The 19,340-nt window shown below is 31.8% G+C and overlaps 1 pseudogene; it reads left to right on the top strand.

Annotated features, from left to right (window-relative positions):
• Positions 1 to 4,981: 4,981 nt before the first annotated feature.
• Positions 4,982 to 19,340, top strand: part of LOC149533204 (calcium-binding protein CBP-like) — a 46,583-nt pseudogene continuing 32,224 nt past the window's right edge.

Below are 19,340 nucleotides of genomic sequence, written 5' to 3' on the forward strand. Positions count from 1 at the left end.
CAATTATGATGCCAATGTTTAGAATTGCAACATCATCGGGCACAATTGCAAAAAAAAATTGAAAATGACCACAAATTACACTGTTGTCACAAATTGTTATTGCAATTTGACCCCAATTGTAGTGTATTTGTGCAATAAAGATTGAAATGGATAACTAGACTATGCATTCATTTACAAGGATCTAAAGTAGTACCAAAATAAATGATAATTAGGCTTGGTTATAACTAGAAGATGGTTTCATCATTGTAGTGGTATATGATGATGTGTACCTTACAATTTTTTATCTTATGAAAATGTGAACGTTGATTAAAATTCCCTCATTTTGTTCTTAACCATTTTAGTAGTCTTCTTCACATTTCTACAAGGATTGTGTAATAGTTTTAGGATATATTTTGATCAATTTTGAAGTACATGTGGAACATTGTTGTAATAATTTGATTTTTTTTTTGTTATGGTATGCAATATAACAATACTATTAAAAGTATATAAAACTATTGGCGTAACCCTTGAACCCTTAACATGTGCAAGTGCTAGTTATTTTTAAACTTCATATTATCTAACTATCTAATAACCAACTTCAAAAAGAAATTACAAAATTTATGGCATAGAATTTCTTAGAAATGTGTGAAACCACTAGAACTGCACATTATATCTTTTTATCATAAAGAAGTGCCACAAAATATGAAGCGTGCTTATTTCAAATAATTTTAGTATGCTTTACTTGTTATCTACGACTCTCATTATTCCCATTTTAACAAAATTAAATTTAACAAGAGATGCAATGCATCAATGTCCCTGTCTATAGCAAGAAAAATGAAAATGAAAAATGTGAGAGGACATATGAGAGGACATATGAGAGAACATATGAGAGAACATATATGTAATATGTAAATAATGAAAAAATATTTAAAATAATTATGATGTAAATAAATAATTTTTAGAACATATATAATCTATTTTGAGGGAATAAAATATCCATTTATCCAACCTAAGCGAGTAGAGGGAAATAACTTTTGCATTTTGTAAACACCATGAGAAGGGTCAATAGTCTAATCATTTATATCTTCCTCCATAAGCATGATGTTGAGCTCCTCCTCATCAACCATTTGCAACATTGGAATCCTCACCTTTCTCTTCACTTTTTCCTCCCCCTTTTTTAATTTTATTTTAGGTTGTGAGACATGAATCTAATCTCCATTTGTTCAACATCTTTTAGAAAGATGAATAATTCATCCTCAACTAACTCTTCATAATCAACAAGTCTAGTGGCTTCTCTTGGATCCTCATCATCAACATTTTGTTGGGGGATCTTACTTTCTTTTTTGTTTGGTCATGGCACGAGAACAAATCTCATCATGATTAGCCTAAATTTATTTTTATTTTAATGCCATAGGAGAAATCATCTTGTTTTTACCTGAACATGGTGAGGTAGGGGAAATTGGGACATTTTCACCTCCAAAATATCTTTCCATTGATTCATAATTTTCAACTTCCTCTAAATTCTCTATGTCTATCCCCTCTTTCCCCTTGCCCCAGTCACTTCTTTATCTTCTTCATATTAACTTTTTTCTTCAAATTTTGACACCATCTCCACATAATTGACCTTATTCTTCTTCCTTTTAGTTAAACTAGGGGAACCCATACTTAATTCCCCTAAAATCCTTTTACCTTTACCCACTTTTTCCCCTAAACCCATTATTTTACCACTATGTTTCACAAACTTCCTCAAAATAGGGTCAAGAACAATTTTTTAAAGATAATTGTTTGTCATCCTCATTAGACCCCTCATGCAAGATTGGTTTGTTATGATTAGACTTTAAAGCATTAATACTATGAGACAATGAACATAGTAGATAGAATGGAAAACACACACTTGTTTTGTATCTAAAATGATTAAGAAGCACAAAATGATATGTATGAGCCCTATCATATCTCTTGTAAAGAAAAATATAATTCTTTACAGGAGTAAGAACATGCCTCCAAAGAAACTTAATAGATGACACAACATAAATACCACTCTCCCCTTTAACCAATTTACCATTTATTTCTTTGGGAAAAATTCTAACTATTAGTTTAAAATATTTTAGGTCATGCAAAAAAAACCTTATCTTTATCACTGAGCCCTATTATTTCCATCATTTCCACTATATTGAGTTAGAATTTCCTCCCACCCAAGTTAACTTTATCATTATTCCAGCCTTTCAAGAACATGTCTATGAGTTCCAGTTTTTCCATTTTCATTTTCACCATATATGGAGTTAGACCCCCTTCAACCAATTTCTCCCACACTTCATTCAACTTCTTCCATTTTTTGTAGTTGTTGGGTCCCCTTCTTCTCAATTTCCCAACCATGTTATCAAATTGCAAAGTCAAACTCTCTAAATTTTCCTCAAGAAGTTGAGTTTCTTCAAGAAGAAACAAAACCAAATGACCCATAATACATGTGATGTATTTATTATCACACTATTACAACTTGGAGCATTTCCCATAATTATTACACTTTTTTTCCCAAAATGCTTTCATTCTCAATAGAAATGAATGAAAGGGCCTTGATTTTACTAGTTGTCTTATCATGATTAATAAGTGCCTTTGTTTCATAATTAATATCATCCAAGTTGTGGTTCCAAAACAAGATAACTTCCCTTTTAATTGGCATGTGTGTGAGTCAACAGCTGTATCCACTTCTCTAAATAAATAAGATATATAAACCTTGTCAAACTTAAATAATAATAAAATTTCTTCCTTGATAATATTTGCAATGGACAAAGAAGGAATAGAAGCATTAGATAGACAATTTAATATATTAAGTGAATCTCCTTCTATCCATATTCCTTTAGCCTTGATGTCAATAACCATTTTTAGTCCATGGAGAAGGCTTGTTGCTTCAACTAAGTGGTTGGTTTGAATATCAAGCTAGATCACTATTGCTTTTAACATCTTTCCATGATCATCCCTAACAATAAGACCACAATCAGTTGGACCTAGATTTTCCTTAGCAACTCCATCAAAGTTCATCTTAATCTAGCTCATCAAAGGTTGATCCCATTTTGTTATTTCCCATTCACTTTTGACCCTAGCATTTAGATCCCTTTTTCTACTTATGGACCAAGAAGGAACAAAAGCATTAGATGGATAATTTAATATATTAAGTGAATCTCATTCTATCCATATTCCCTTAGCCTTAATGTGAATAACCATTTTTAGTCCATGAAGAAGGCTTGTTTCTTTTGCTGAGTGGTTGGTTTGAATATCAAGCTAGATCACTATCACTTTTAACATATTTCTATGATCATCCCTAACAATAACACCACAACTAGCTAGACTTGGATTTCCCTTAGTAGCTCCATCAAATTTCATCTTAATCTAGCTTTTCAAAGGTTGATCCCATTTTGTATTTTCCCATTTACTTTTGACCATAGAATTTAGATCCCTTTTTCTACTTATGGATCAAGAAAGAACAGAAGCATTAGATGGACAATTTAATATATTAATTGAATCCCCTTGTATCCATATTCTCTTTGCCTCAATGTCAATAACCATTTTTAGTCTATGAAGAAGGCTCGTTGCTTCAGCTAAGTGGTTGGTTTGAATACCAAGCTAGATCTCTATCACTGTTAACATATTTTAGTGATCATCTATAATAATAACACTACAACTAGTTGGACCTAGAGTTCTCTTAGCAGCTCTATCAAAGTTCATCTTAATCTAGCTCGTCAAAGGTTAATCTCATTTCACATTTTCCCATTTACTTTTGACCATAGCATTTAGATCCCTTTTTCAACTTATGGACCAAGAAGGAACCGAAGCATTAGATAAAAAAATTATTATATTAAGTGAATCCCCTTCTATTCATATTCCTTTTTCCTTGATGTCAACAACCATTTTTAGTCCATGAAGAAGGTCCATTGCTTCAACTAATTAGTTGGTTTGAATACCAAGTTGGATCACTATCGCTTTTACCATATTTTCGTGATCATCCCTAACAATAACACCACAACTAGCTGGACCTAAATTTCCCTTAGTAGCTCCATCAAAGTTCATCTTAATCTAGCTCATCAAAGGTTGATCCCATTTTGCATTTTCCCATTTACTTTTGACCATAGAATTTAGATCCATTTTTCTACTTATGGACTAAGAAGGAACTAAAACATTGGATAGACAATTTAATATATTAAGTGAATCACCTTCTATCCATATTCCCTTAGCCTTGATGTCAATAACCATTTTTAGTCCATGAGAAAGGCCTATTACTTCATCCAAGTGGTTGGTTTGAATACCAAGCTAGATCACTATTACTTTTAACATATTTCCTTGATCATCCCTAACAATAACACCACAACTAGCTAGACTTGGATTTCCCTTAGCAGCTCTATCAAAGTTCATCTTAATCTAACTCATCAAAGGTCAATCCCATTTTGCATTTTCCCATTTAATTTTGACCATAGCATTTAGATCCTTTTCTCTGCTTTTTCCTTGTACATAATATCATAAGAATTGTTAAATATGTTTCACCACATTAAAAATAAAAACAAAAATACAATGAACAAGAGAAATGTCATTGTTTAAATTGCACTCTAATCAAAAGAGGATAGACACCTCACAAAGTATTCTAGAATAAGAATTTTATCTTGTAGGAAAAGTTGGAATTTTTCTCTTTGCATATATTTGCAAAAATAAAAACAAAATTCTCTGAGAAAACTCAATTTCCTTCGGTGGGAAATTCCATACCCGACCTAAATTTTTTATAATCGAAAAGGGACCAAATTCCTAGAACTTAAGAATTTTCCTTTTCAATTGTCCTAAAAAATAGAAAAGAAAAGAATTCTCTCTTATCGAGCATTTTTCATCCACAATCGATATCCACATCAGTGGGCATTTGTATATAAGCATACCTCACAGCTACATGAACATTGTGAGTAGCAGTACAAGGCGATCAGTTAAGAAGTTACAAGAATTTTTGTATCTTGAAGCATAAGCCACAATGGCTTACCAATAAGCTATGTATCTACCTCCTCAAGAATATCCATCTGATGTGTATCCACCACCCTAGTCATATGGATATGTGTATCCACCTCAAAAAAATAGAAAATAGGTGTTGTTTGCACCAGGCACTGGCCCTAAGATCATCAGAGCCTTTTAAGCTTATGATGAGGATGACAATGGCTTCATCAATGATAGGAGTTGCAGAAATCTCTCTCCATAACTGACTTGTCTTACAGCATCTAGACTGTGTGCCTCCTCATGTTCAAGTACAACAATAGGAATTTCCCCAAAATAGGTATCTCACTCATCTTCATTTATTGCTTTTCATTTCTTCTTATTGTTGTTTAATTCTATAATTAATGCACAACAATATAAGATTGGAATCATAGTTATATTTTTGTATAGTAGATTAAGTCAAACTGTATGTAAAGTGAGCTTAGTGTGGTTGTTGTTGTGAATGAATGCAAGGCTTAAAGAGTTCACAAGCTTGTGACATGATCTCTAGGCATGGTGGGTATGTTTCCTTTACCCATATTGCTACTTCAACTTGTCATGTGGATTTTGTGGGTGTCAAACCATTTTTTGATCTACAGTATTGTGTCATATTTAAAGTGAACTAATTCATGAGTGTCACTTTTGTAGTTAATTTTTGAGAAATTTGATAGAGACTATAGTGGGAAGATTGACAGCAGTGAACTGTGGAATTGTTAGGAAAGCAATGGTGCGAAAACACTTTTTGAATACCAAATGATAGGGAAATAAGCATAAACAAAGCTAAAGATGTGTATATTAATAAACTATCAGAAAACATATTAGACATAAGGTAGAGAAAACACAAATTTAATGTGGGAAACCCTTTTGGGAAAAAAAATCCACCACCCAAAACCCGAGCAAGCTTTTGTATTACAATAAATGAAATTTACATACAACACTCTACATTTTCACAGGCTCAAACTACCTTTTCAATCAACCTAATTTCATCAACATGCATTTAAATGAATTCTTGTAGCCATTAAAACACCTTGCAAATTCATTACAGAATACCACAAACAATTACAGGAAAAATGGTTTGCCAACTGTCTGGCAGCAGATGCCTTCAATGAACATAGAGTGGTTCGCCATACATAACATGACTTCACCATACTATCTGACACCATGTACTATCTATCATTGTACTATTTGACACCATGCCTTTAGCACCATGGCAGCATGACACCACCATACTGTCTGGCACTATGCCTCAAGCACCATGACACCAATGGCACCACCCCTCTGGCATCACGACACAAAATAATATTTTGTCACCGTATGCATTAAATTTTGTACACTTTGCATATATTAATATGTCACCATATGTTCAAAATAAAAAATAAAAAAATGAAAAACTGTCACCGTACGGTGGACTCACCATATAGTGAGGCACTTTGTCACCTCAACAATCTCCCATTTGATGAAGTGCTAAATCACTCTCATAGTATGGCTAACAAGAGTTAGGGGTATTAAGCCCCATGAAGTTTGTGCACAATTTGAACTTAGTTGTGTTTACTAGCTTTTTCAATGTATCTATAACATTCTCCCAAGTATCAACCTTTTTAAGATTTACCTTTCCATCTTTGACCATGTTGCATACAAAGTGGTATTGTACATCAATATGCTTTGTTCTAGCATGGAAAGTAAGATTTTTTGCCAAACATATTGCACTTTGACTATCACAAAAAACTATAATACTTCCTGCATCATAGCTAATATCTGAACACAAATGCTTAAGCCAAACTGCCTCCTAACATGCACGAGTAGATGTCATGTAATCTGCCTTAGTTGTCAACAATGCAATTACACTTTTTTGTTTGCTCATCCAACTAATAGCACCACCATTGATCATGAATACATATCCATTGGTGGATCTTTTCCTATCATTGTCCTTGGCCCTATCCACGTCAACATAACCTTGAATGCTAACAAACCTATTAGATCCCACTAAATTATCTTGATAACATAATGTGTCCTATGAAATACCCTTTAAATATTGTAGAACTCTTTTCACAACATCCCAATGCGACTTACCCAGATTCACTATAAATTGGCTTAATACTTCCACTACTTGTGCAATGTCTGGTCTCATATTGACCATTGCATACATAAGACTTCCAACAATACTTGCATAAGGTACCTACTTCATCTCTTCAATCTCATCAGGATTTTTTTGACTATCATTGACTGACAGCTTTGTTCCATGTAACACTGGAACTACCCATTGCTTGAATCAGTCATATTAAACTACTCTAGAATGCTGGTAATATGTTTTCTTTGGCTAAGCCAAAGTTTTTTTCCTACCCAATCCCTTATGATTTCCATCCCCAAAATAAATTTTTCTGACCCTAAACTTTTCATTTCAAACTTCAAGAATAATTGAGATTTTAATTCTGAAATCATTTCCTTACTATTGTCTATAAATAACATATCATCTACATATAGAGAAATAATAAGTATCTAATCACCTTCAGCTTTATAATATACATAGTGATCCAATTCAGATCTTGTAAAACCCAAAGACAAAACATATGTATCATATTTTTGGTACCACATTTTGGGTGACTATTTCAAACCATACAGAGACTTTTTTAGTTTACATACCAAATGCTCTTTACCTTTTTCTACAAAGTACTCTAGTTGGGACATGCACATCTCTTCTTCAAGATCACCATGAGGAAAAACCATTGTCACATCCATCTACTCAATTTCAAAGTCATGCACTACTGCAAGTGACAACAGAAATCTAATAGATGTTAGGTTAGCTACAAGAGAAAATATTTCTCGATAATCAACCCTTTGTTTCTAAGAATACCCCTTCACAACCAATCTTGCCTTGTACTTGTCAATCCTCCTATCTATGTTGTACTTCTTTTTAAATACCCATTTACATCCTATGGGTTTCCTCCCATTAGGAAAAGGTACTAGATCCTAGGTTTCATTCTTTTCCAAAGATTTCATTTCATCATTCATGGCTGATAACCAAGAATCTGAATTTGGCATAATAACTGTGCTAGTAAATTTAGGCCTAAATTTTGATTGCAACCAAAGTTGGTTGAATTGGCGACTAAACTTGTTGTCACTCTATTTTAGTCATTTTTTGACACAGACATTTTGCATCAAAATTTTGACTTCATAAAGGTGGACTTACCGACATGAATTTTGTTGATTTCCTTAGTCCAACCTAAACTATTATTTTATTTTGACATAAACCCTAACCAATTTGGCATCAAAATTGCGACCAACACCCCTTAATTGTCTACGCCAGTGCCATACATTCAACGTCAAAGTAAAGAAATGTGCATTGAAATTGAGACCAAAGATAGGTAGAAATTTTGATGAGCTATGCCAATTATTGTAAAAGCTTTGCTCTCATAGGAGCCTTCTAAACTGCACAAAATTTGATTCTAAAGTGTAATTTATCAGTGCATGAGAGTCAAGGTATCATGCACATTTCTATGTCCACAACATTATTTCATTCATGACATGATTTATTTCATACAAAACAATGGGAAGGAGGAAGAAATGTACACAATGTCCTGAGTCTCCACCGAGCAATTATGCTTTACAACTCAAATTTTGTGCAGTTTAAAAGGCTCCTATGAGGGCAAAGCCTTTGCAATAATTGGCATAGACCATTTAAATTTTGGTTCTTGAGACACCATTACTTGTGAAGATTGTATGGAAAAATAAAATTAGGAAAGAATTATTTATCAGGAATGAAAGCCAATAATTTCACTAACTAATCTCTATCTTTCAAACAAATAAACGTGACAAAAAAACTTACAGTCCCAATCACATCATCATAAGAGCTCATATATAACTATAACTATAACTATGTCTAAAACCAACATAATTTACAAATATCCACAATTCAAATATTATCCCTTGATGTTTTCTTTAATGCAAATTTTTAAGTCAACTATGTTATCACCTTGGATGTAATACCAAATTGTCATTAGGCTAAAGATTGCAACAAGATTTAAAAATGCAAGGAGAACTACCCAACCAAAGTAGAAAATGACATGAAAAGTTAACAATCTATCAATTGATGCCTCTAGATGAAATATTTCTAGCAATTGAACTATACATTATAGTAACAAAAAATTGTCTTAAAATTAATACCTCACCAGTTGTTCATTTACATCCGTAATAGCTTCACAAAAGTTGAAATCTTATGATTTGTCAAGAACACAAAAGGCACTCGTAGTTTAGCTGCATCAATAAAACCAAAGTAGTTCAGTTGCAAGGTGAGGGCAAGAGACTGTTAATATCAATTGTGGAGTTGTAGATAGGTAAGTGATAAACATAAAAAGGTATTACACGGCACCATTTTCCATGTTCTAATATGATGAACTACCTTGGAGTTGGTTCTTATAAACCTTGATTGCTTATTATTGGATTTGATCCAATAGTACCATTATCTGGAGGAGGTCCCACACCCCACTTTCCTATTGATTCTAAAGGCACTAACAAAGCATCTTTGCTAGTTAATCTCCCTTGTGAGCTCAACTAAAAGAGAATTCTTGATTGAAGAATGCCGAAGATAGTCACGATGTGCCTATTGGCCAAAGATAGTCATGATGTGCCTATTGCTAATAGGCACATGGTGACTATCTTCGACATTCTCCTATGGCTCTTGTGGTTCTAATCTTATAACATGAGACTTCCTCTTCTTTTTTCGAGCATAAGGCTAATGCAGCCCTATAATAAGAAATAAATGGGTTTAATTTTGATTATGTGCAACACAAAGAAAACCAAAATGTAATAGCAAATTTTAACAGAAAATGAACTATATAAACTTATAAAGGTCATAATAATAATAGGCCATAAAATTGGACAAATTTGTTGTAGATTTCTAGGATGATTGGGGTGTACTTATCATCATGATCTAAATTTTGTAAGAGATTAGCATGTGTTATTTTAGCAAAGATAACCTCCTAAGAGAAATGAGCACATGTTGTTGATTGTTCACTTTATCTAATCTAGTATTTTCTTGCTAGGTTTCAAATTATTAATCTATATAATCTGTTATTTTTGTTGGCTTTGGGGCATTTGCACATATTTCCAAAGTTCACAATGCATAACTTTTTCTATAGGAATTTTACTTACTTTCTTTAAGCTATGCCATTATTGTATGTAGCTGGGACAACATTATGGCGTCTTTGGAGGAAATTGTGCATATGAATGCCCAATGAAAATTCCATTTGAACCCTTTTTGAAGCATTTGAAAGTTATTGATGAATCTCTTGAGAATACCTTTCACAGTGTACCTATATTTTTGCTAACATAAATATTTGTGTTGTTGGATGGGCAATAGCTTGTGGTATCATTTGGGTGACATCTCAGCAATACCTTTGAAAGTGTACCTTTTGCAACATTATCTTAGTGACAAAATCTAGTGTGCATCCAATACTCATTTTAGTGTTATGCTTGTATGAGGAAATTAGAGATGTTTAGTCAGGGAATTGTCAAGAGAAAAAGAAGAAAATAGGATGAAGTAATTCAATTCACTATAAAAGAGACACCTTAGTTCACTTTCACAATTCTTAAGTAGTTGCAATCGATTTCAAAATCAAGTGACAGAAAGTTAATTGAAGTAGCGGATCTTCCTTTGTTTTCTTTTTAATCTTCCTTCTGTGTGTTTCATATTCAAACCACACTATTTTCAAGATGTGTTATGCATGAATGGCTAGGGTAGAGAATTAATCAAGCAACAATTTCTTTCAAGAAGCTCTAATAGAGAAAACTAATAAATTTAGATTAAACTTGCACCTTAACATTTACATAGTTTTTTGTCAAAGCAAAGACTCTTTTTTAAGTTTTCACATGGAAGAGAAAGAAGAACTTGAAACAATGTTGTTCGCAGCTTGAACAAGCACATTCCCTTCTCCAACAATTGTTACCCTTGAATGCACCTTTGTTTTGTTTTATAAACATTGGGAGAAAATAACTAACCAAATTGTAATTCCATAAGAAAAACTAAAGAGTTATATGTGAAAAAAAAAATAAGTTAGTGTCATTTGTTATTATTATTGTTATGTTAGGAAGGGCTATAAAAAAAGTATATAACGTGTGAAGATTATTATTGAATTTTAAATTTGAATGCATTTAATTTGTATTCGAGATGAAATCCTACATTTTCATTTCCATGAATAACTTATTCAGTTAAGAAAATGATTAATATGCTAACAATTTACTTATTATAAAAGTGACATTATTACCAATTTCATGACATCTCATAGAACATACAAGAACTATGTTAGAGTAAAATGTGACATCAATTACTTGCATCAAATCCTAAGTGGTGTGTGGGCTATGAGATCATCTGGTTCATCCCCTTCTGAGAGGCTAACCCTGTCTACTTCAACCACACTCTCATTCTATTAGGTCCTACAACCACTCAAAGACTCATAAGAAATATCAATTTAGTAACCAAGATAATATGACTAGAGATAAACATTAAATATAATCATGAGTGGCATACATCACATGACATAATAATATAAGAAATGAAATATGATTTCATAATCATACATCTACACATTAAATTGTTTATTGATTCATCTTAATTAATGCAGTCAAGTTACAAAACTAGAAAAATAGCTTAAATATTTCTTAATTGTTGTCCAAACAAAAATGTTGACTAGCCAAAAATTAACTCAATTTCCATATAAGAAACCAACAAGGCATGTCGACATGCAAGACACAACACATTTTTTGGAATTAGGTTTTGGATCCACACTCATGTTCAATACTATTCCAAATTTGGACATTTGAACTCAGCTGGTCATACTGTATACCTTATAATATTTTGATTCTTGCAGAATAGAATAACCATGATTAGGCTAAGTAGATACAAATGGCTTTCATGATCAAACCACTTGTAGTAGTTTCTAGTGAAGCCTAGTTTCTCGATGACTATGAGAAGCTTATTGACTATTGAACCATGTAGAATTGGCCTATTAACTCATGGTCTTTATATTGACATTCATCTTCACCATTTTACTTCTACTTTGATGAATCCTATCAAGCATAGAGGACTAATTTCATAATTGATAGTTGCCTTCCAAAAAGGATAATGGTGTAGAGTCTGAGGTAAAGACTGAGTGTTTGAAGACAATCCAAGGCTTTTGGAGCACAATATTAGATATGAAGGGTGTGGCATTGATGCATTGCCCACTGATTTTAATGTTATGGTTATTTTGATTGATTTTGATGTTGTAAATGCCTACCATTACTAGCCATGTTCCAAATATTGTTGATGCAACTTAGAACTGATGATAATGTTTTCATATTCTTGAATATTCTTGATGCTATTCATTGTAATTTTCATGGTAATGTCTACTATTATTGATGCATTGAGAAGGCATTTTTTTTAAAATTGGTTTGGCCAATGGGTTGTACATGTGCATTAATAAGAATGTGGTAGCATATTGTTTCCTCCCATAGAGGTCAACTTCAAGACAACACAAAAATGGCTTGGTTAATGTGAAGTTAAATGGCCATGCCCAATATGTATATTTAAATTGATTCCTTTAGTGGTGAGCCATTGCATAAGAAAAACATCTGTAAACTTGACAAACTTGTCTGGTCAATATGGTTTTGTGAATATGTTATTTTGAGTTGAGCAATAGTAATCCTATTGTTAATTTGGGTGATACATTTGATTTGATGCAAATGTATGTCAGTATGCATTGTGTGTGCACTGAGAAATTGAAACATGCTTATTTCACTTACTAGGGATGTGGTAGGGTATTGTCTCTTTCCATTGAGGCAAAATTTTTGGGCTAGCAAGAAAATGGCTTGGTTACTGTGAGGTTAAACTACTATATATATATATATATATATATATATATATATATATATATATATATATATATATATATAATGGCAATCCATGACACAAGAAAAACATCTCTCAAAAACTTGATAAAATTGTATTTCAATGTGCAAGTAAAGAAAATGTAGAGTGTTTGTTTAGAGATTTCATTACCAAATCTATAGAGGAGGGTGGATGAGTTAGAGTTTTATTAGGGTGGGATGACATTGTGATTGTAGTTCTAGAAGATACTAATGGTAGAGTGAGATGAATAGAAGAGACAATAAAGATACCTATAGAGAAGAGAAACAAAGCACTAAATAGGAAGCCACAATTATAGGGGTAAGATAGGTGGTGGTCAATGCCTTTGTTTCACTATGAGAGGAAGGTATAGAAAGATTAGAGGAAACATATTATATGGGAATCTAAACCAAGAAGTGACAAAGAATTAGAGAAAGCCTCCATCCTCCAAGAAAATATAGTTACGGAGCATAAGCAAGGCATCCTAGGGTTCATTGGGCATTCCACCAATGCCACCAAAAAGACATGATGGGGGTCCATCCTAGCTATCTATATTAATACCACCTAGTCATGTGACAAATAATTTTGACTCCATGGAAGATATTTATGTCAATACTTATGCATTTTGATATATTTTTAGATGTAGCATTCAATTTGTTATTATGATATTTATACAATTATATATGATTTGGCACTTTGATGGGTCATTTTATGGATATTATGGACTTCATATATATTTTCTTTAATGTTCTATATGATGATACAATTAGTTCTACAAGATTCTTATGTTGATGCATGGATGTACCTATGTCTATATGTTATTATGATGTATATGTTAATGGTTCTTTTTTTTTGATGTAGGATATGTGTTATTGATGCATATGATATGAAATAGTTATAATTAAGATTATAATGGTTTATGAAATAGAAATATGTGGATGATGACATTAATGTATGGGTATATGTGATGATAGTATGTAACTACAAATTAAGCCATGATTGATGATATGGATATGATATATTTGATGTATATTATGGACTTCAATAACATGTTTTATGATATTTGATGTATGTAATATAGTATTTTTATTTATGCACTATATGTTATGTGATTGATATATGAAATGTTGATGAGATATAGTAATGTAATGAAACTATGATGTAAATGAAATATGTGCAATGAAAATGTAATGAATGGAATATATGGTTAATGCACTTAACAAAGTGATGTGTAAAAGGAACATGCAATTAGAAAATGTACCTATATGTTTAGGGAATGTCTGTTATATTGAGTTGAGAAGTAGTAATTCTATCATCAATTTGGTTGATTCATTTGGTTTAATGATAATTATGCATTGTGTGCACTAAGAGATTGGAACATGCTTATATTAGTGGATGTTGATTGTCACAGTGGCTACTACTTCCCCTATTTTAATGGCATGCATTTAAGCAACCAACCTTTTCAACCAAACTAAGCTTTGAGAATAGAAGTTGTGACATGCTCAATGGAGGAAAGAGTTAATGTTTGTTGTTTCTTGTTACTCCATGAAACAATTTATGCTCTGAGGCCAAAAGTTTCCATTGCTATGGTTTTTACATTATCTATTGAATCTACCCAACTAGCATTGGTGAAAGTTTGAAACCAATGAACAAAAAATAATTACACAAATAATACTAAATATAAGAATCTATTGTATCCATTACATTTATCATAATCTATTTTGTTGGTTGCCAATGATTCATCTATGATTCACTCATGATGTTGGAAAAAATAGTATTAGTGAAAATTGATTAGGGAGGGTGGCTATAAGATGCAACTGCTCACACATGATGTGTTGATTTACTCATGAAGTTGGAAATATATTTTAGTAAGATGCAACTGCTCACAAATGATGCGTTGATTTACTCATGAAGTTGGAAATATATTTTAGTAAGATGCAACTGCTCACAAATGATGTGTAGAAACATCATCTCCTTCATGGATTATCCAAAGGGATCAGATTCAAAGTCACAAATGTTAGACCTAGGTAGATTATCACACATCCCTAAATAAAGAGTCATTTCACTTGTAAAATTGCAATTGCTCTTTTAAAATAGAAAGGCCCGACCATAGTCGAGTTGTATAATGCAGATCTCTAGAGTAAATATAGTTTTAGAGTCCTCATTAGATGCACCATTAGAAGAAGAGACCACTTCTTTTGAAGAATTTGTAAGGTTTAGAACAAAGGTTTATTCTTTATATCATCTGTTACTAATTTTTGATTGTTGAGATTCTTAGTAAATATTCTTCATTCCTTACAAACTACATCATTGTTATCTCTATCAATACACCCTCATATTTTTTTACTCATTTTATCATGGAAATACCCAAGAATCTAATTTCTGCTCATCATGGGAGGTAACAAAAAAGGACAAAGCAACAGGAAGGTGAACATATTTCCAAAATGTATTGAAATAATAGATTCATAGCTTTGAATGACTCATTCCCAAATTTGAGCTTGTTTTTATTAAACAGTTGAACATTTAAAACCTTAATTGATTCTAATAAACTAGCTAGAGATAACTATTGGTTGAAAGGCTATTAGAATGCTCCATCAACTAGAAAGCATAGATTGCTGACCTATTCTACTAAATTGAAATCTCCAAATATAAGTTAATCTCCCAGTGATGAATAGGAACTTGAGCCTAGAAATTGTATATATTTACTATTTTACCAATCATTTACACAGGCATGGTCTCAGGGGTAGCTAGTGGCTTGGTACTAGTGGCTAGTGGCTTAGTACTTACTAGTTATATAAATTGAACATGGTCTTCTAGTGGCATGGTCTTCTAAATTGAACATAATTCATATTATATATATAAACTAAGAAACAAAATAAGAATCTAGTTGACTTTACCAAAAAAACCTAATTCTATACAAATAAACAAAAATTCTTAACAACTTTAAAAATGGAATAAAATATACTTGAAACAAGAACTATGTGAAATTAAGGCTTAACTATTAGAAATGGTTATTATGTCTAATGTTGATGGCATTCCTTCACCCATTTAATTCTCTATCCAAAATCTGCCCAAAAAGAACATTTATTTCAAACAATATGCAAATCAATTCATAAAATGTACTATAACTAGTCAGAAAAAATATCTCCCAAATACCTATAGACATCATCTAGAACCTCTTTTATCTCATGTTTAAAATTTCTTGCTATACCCAAGCTCTCCAAATGATTTATCATTGAGAGGAGAAGAATCAAATTGATAGGATAAGCACTGAGCACTGTACCAACAAACAAATGTCTCTCACATTTACATGATCATTATAAAAATATCATCAAACTATATAAAAGAATATTTAAAGAACAACCTGTATCATAAGAAAAAAAAGATGAATATCTTCTCTTAATTTCCAAGAACAACATATTTATCCTTGTAATATTATCATCTATGCACATCGAACCAAACGATTTGTTCTCTCTGTTCTCTTTCTCAGCCTACCATTTAACAAGATGAGTGGTTATCAGAGAACAACATATATAGTTAAATGTAAAGAGTACAATAGGAAATATAGTTAAATACATTGGAGGAATCTTCAACACTCATAGATTTGACTTTCTGATGTGTTCTTGTATTGAACTTCTTTCTTCCATTGAAGTTAAAATTAGAGACCCCTAGATTAAAGATATTATTACAAATCAGTTCAAGAAAACTCAATGACAAAATTGATTATGAAATAAATATATGAATGAGTATAAAATTGTAGATTGTGCACTAATTGTACCCTTCCAAACTATAAATAAATTGGACTATGAGTAGGGAAAACACAAATGATTAACCACAAAATTATTGTAGTATTCAACTATGTTCTTCATAGCCCATAAAAGTTGACTAAGGTTGAAATGTTTATAATGACCATAGACAAAAATATAAATTAAAACAAGAAATATTATCATCAATGTTTTTAAATGTAGAATGAAATGGTTGTAAGTATGCATTTCTACCACATGCAAATGATTTTGAGATATAGACCTGTGCAATCCAATCTCCCAAGGAATAGGCAGCACCACTTATTGCCATCTTTGCCAAAACAAGATTTTTCATAAAGTAATGTTAGAATAGTTACTAAAATGTTCATAAATTATGTTGTTATAGTAAAAGAATACTTTAACTTAAGAAAAAAACTACACAATATCAAAACATGACATTGTGCTTTAAAAACTAAAAAGGTACCTGTAATGAAGAACTTCATTTTGACTTGCTAATTGGTTGTCACTATTAACTATAAGCTTATCTTTAAAGTTTGAACTTCACTTGGTTTCAAGAATAGTTAAATATTATCTACTAAACAAGGCCAACCAGATGAAGGTGGAAGCTCATTTGCCACCCCCTCGCCAACATACTCTAAATTCCCCCATTAACATTTAATAACATTCATTCATCCATCCATTTTTAAAATATAACATTCAATCATTATAATCACATGATAACATTCATTAACACAATATTCATTAACACCCAACATTAATGAATAATATTCATTAACAGTATTCAAGAGTAAGTCATTCATGAATAATCATTTCTTTGTGGCTTTCTTGCTCTCTTTTTTTTCATAAAATTCCTAAGAGGAATATCAATGTCCTCGTCATCCCCCTCCTCTACTAGTTCTAATGCATGTTTCCTCCTCATCTATTGAGGAACATCATGAGGCCGCTGCACCAAAGGGGGGTCCACTATAATAAAAAGTACTTCATGAGTTAAATTTACACCATTTTATATTAGTGAATTAGGAGTTTTTATTTAAGTAAAACAACTATAAATCAAAAAAATAATTTAAAAGAAAAAAAAATAGATTTTTTTAACCTGAATGTGCGACATGATCTACCTATTGATCAGTCTAAACATCCTCTAGCACTCGTTCAACACAACATGATTCCATATCCTCAACACAAAAAGGTTACACCAAGTTCAATTAAAGATCTTAAATTGTATTAATAATTACATAATTAGTTTTAAATAGAAAATGAGCACCTCCATCGATAGTATGATGCACATCAGGGGCTTCATGATGCTACATATGATATGTGTCACGATTAACAGGCTGCATTGCAATGTAATGCACATTATTATCAAATAGATTGTTGCTCAAGTATTCAATTTCTAATATATTTTTTGGCATATTTATCTATGCACATGATGCAAGAGACTGTTTGGTTAGGGAAATGGAAGCTTGCCATAGGCATTCAGCCACAACTACATAGCCTTGCTTGAATGAAATTCTTTTGTGTTCTTCTGTGGCCTCCATATTAAAATCAATGCCCTGCATTTTATTTGCATTTTTTATTAATTAACAAAATTATTTGCATTTTATAAATATTTTTTCTCTACAATTCATTTATTGCTACTTACAACTTGTGCTTTGATTTTAGAATATCCCTGAGAGCCAAGTTTGTGTTGCCCAACCTTTTCTAGCCTAGCCTTTGTTGCCTTTGATGTGTCTTGCAATCTATGAAAAGTTTGAAATATGTTAGATGATATAGATATAAAGATCAGTACTAATTAGTGCATTATTACATTAATGTACTAGTAGTTAATACTATTGCATACTTTTTTGGATTTGCTAGTGTACTTTCTTTTCGACTATCCCCTTTCTCCTTTGCATCGAAAATGAACTCGTTCCACTCGCTCATTGAAACAAAGGGAGGACACTTGTACTTCAAGTTTAGGATGAGACTCTTTCTATATGAGTCCCTCACAACCTTAAGATGTTTGCAAGCTTTTTTTAATAATTTCTTATGATCAAAAATATTACTACCAAACTCATGCTCTATATCTTTGATGAACTCATCTTTTAAATTTTTATCTTGGAAATTCCACCTTTTAAGAAAAAACACAAAATTTTTAGATATAGCTAGTATAAGAAAAGACCTAAATGAAAGAAAAATTGTTGCACCAATTAATGATATGAAAAAAAAAGTGGGATCAAATTAGTTTAGTTATGATGTTCCACCTTATACATATGGTGGGCCCGAATCTTCGCAACGTGAGGTCATAAAGCCTCCTATAAAATGTATCATTTCCTACAAAAAATGTCATGGAATAATTAATAGTAAGAAACATTAAAATGAATCATGCAAAGAATATTTTTCATAGTGAATAAAAAATACATAAAATGAGATACATTTTATCTTTTTAGTGATCTATTTCAGGGTTTGTCATGCTGAAAATATAAGGGGCAAAAATGCACACAATTTTTATTTCTATTTTTTAGAACTATGATTAATTAAAATAATATGGTCGCAAAGGTTTAGATGTTTAACTACAATGGAGTCAATTGTCTGAGGGGTTTAAGATTCAAATAGCCATAGGTAATATGAAACTGGATGCAAGATCACCATTGATAAATAATAGGGTTATGACTCAGTTTGATCATTTTCGTAAAAGGGATTATTTGGGTGATCTGAAAGTTTCTAAGTAATTCCATTAATAA

The sequence above is a fragment of the Cupressus sempervirens genome, chromosome 10, assembly GCF_028749045.1.
Source record: "Cupressus sempervirens isolate cs-2001-9-10 chromosome 10, ASM2874904v1, whole genome shotgun sequence".
NCBI lineage: Eukaryota > Viridiplantae > Streptophyta > Pinopsida > Cupressales > Cupressaceae > Cupressus > Cupressus sempervirens.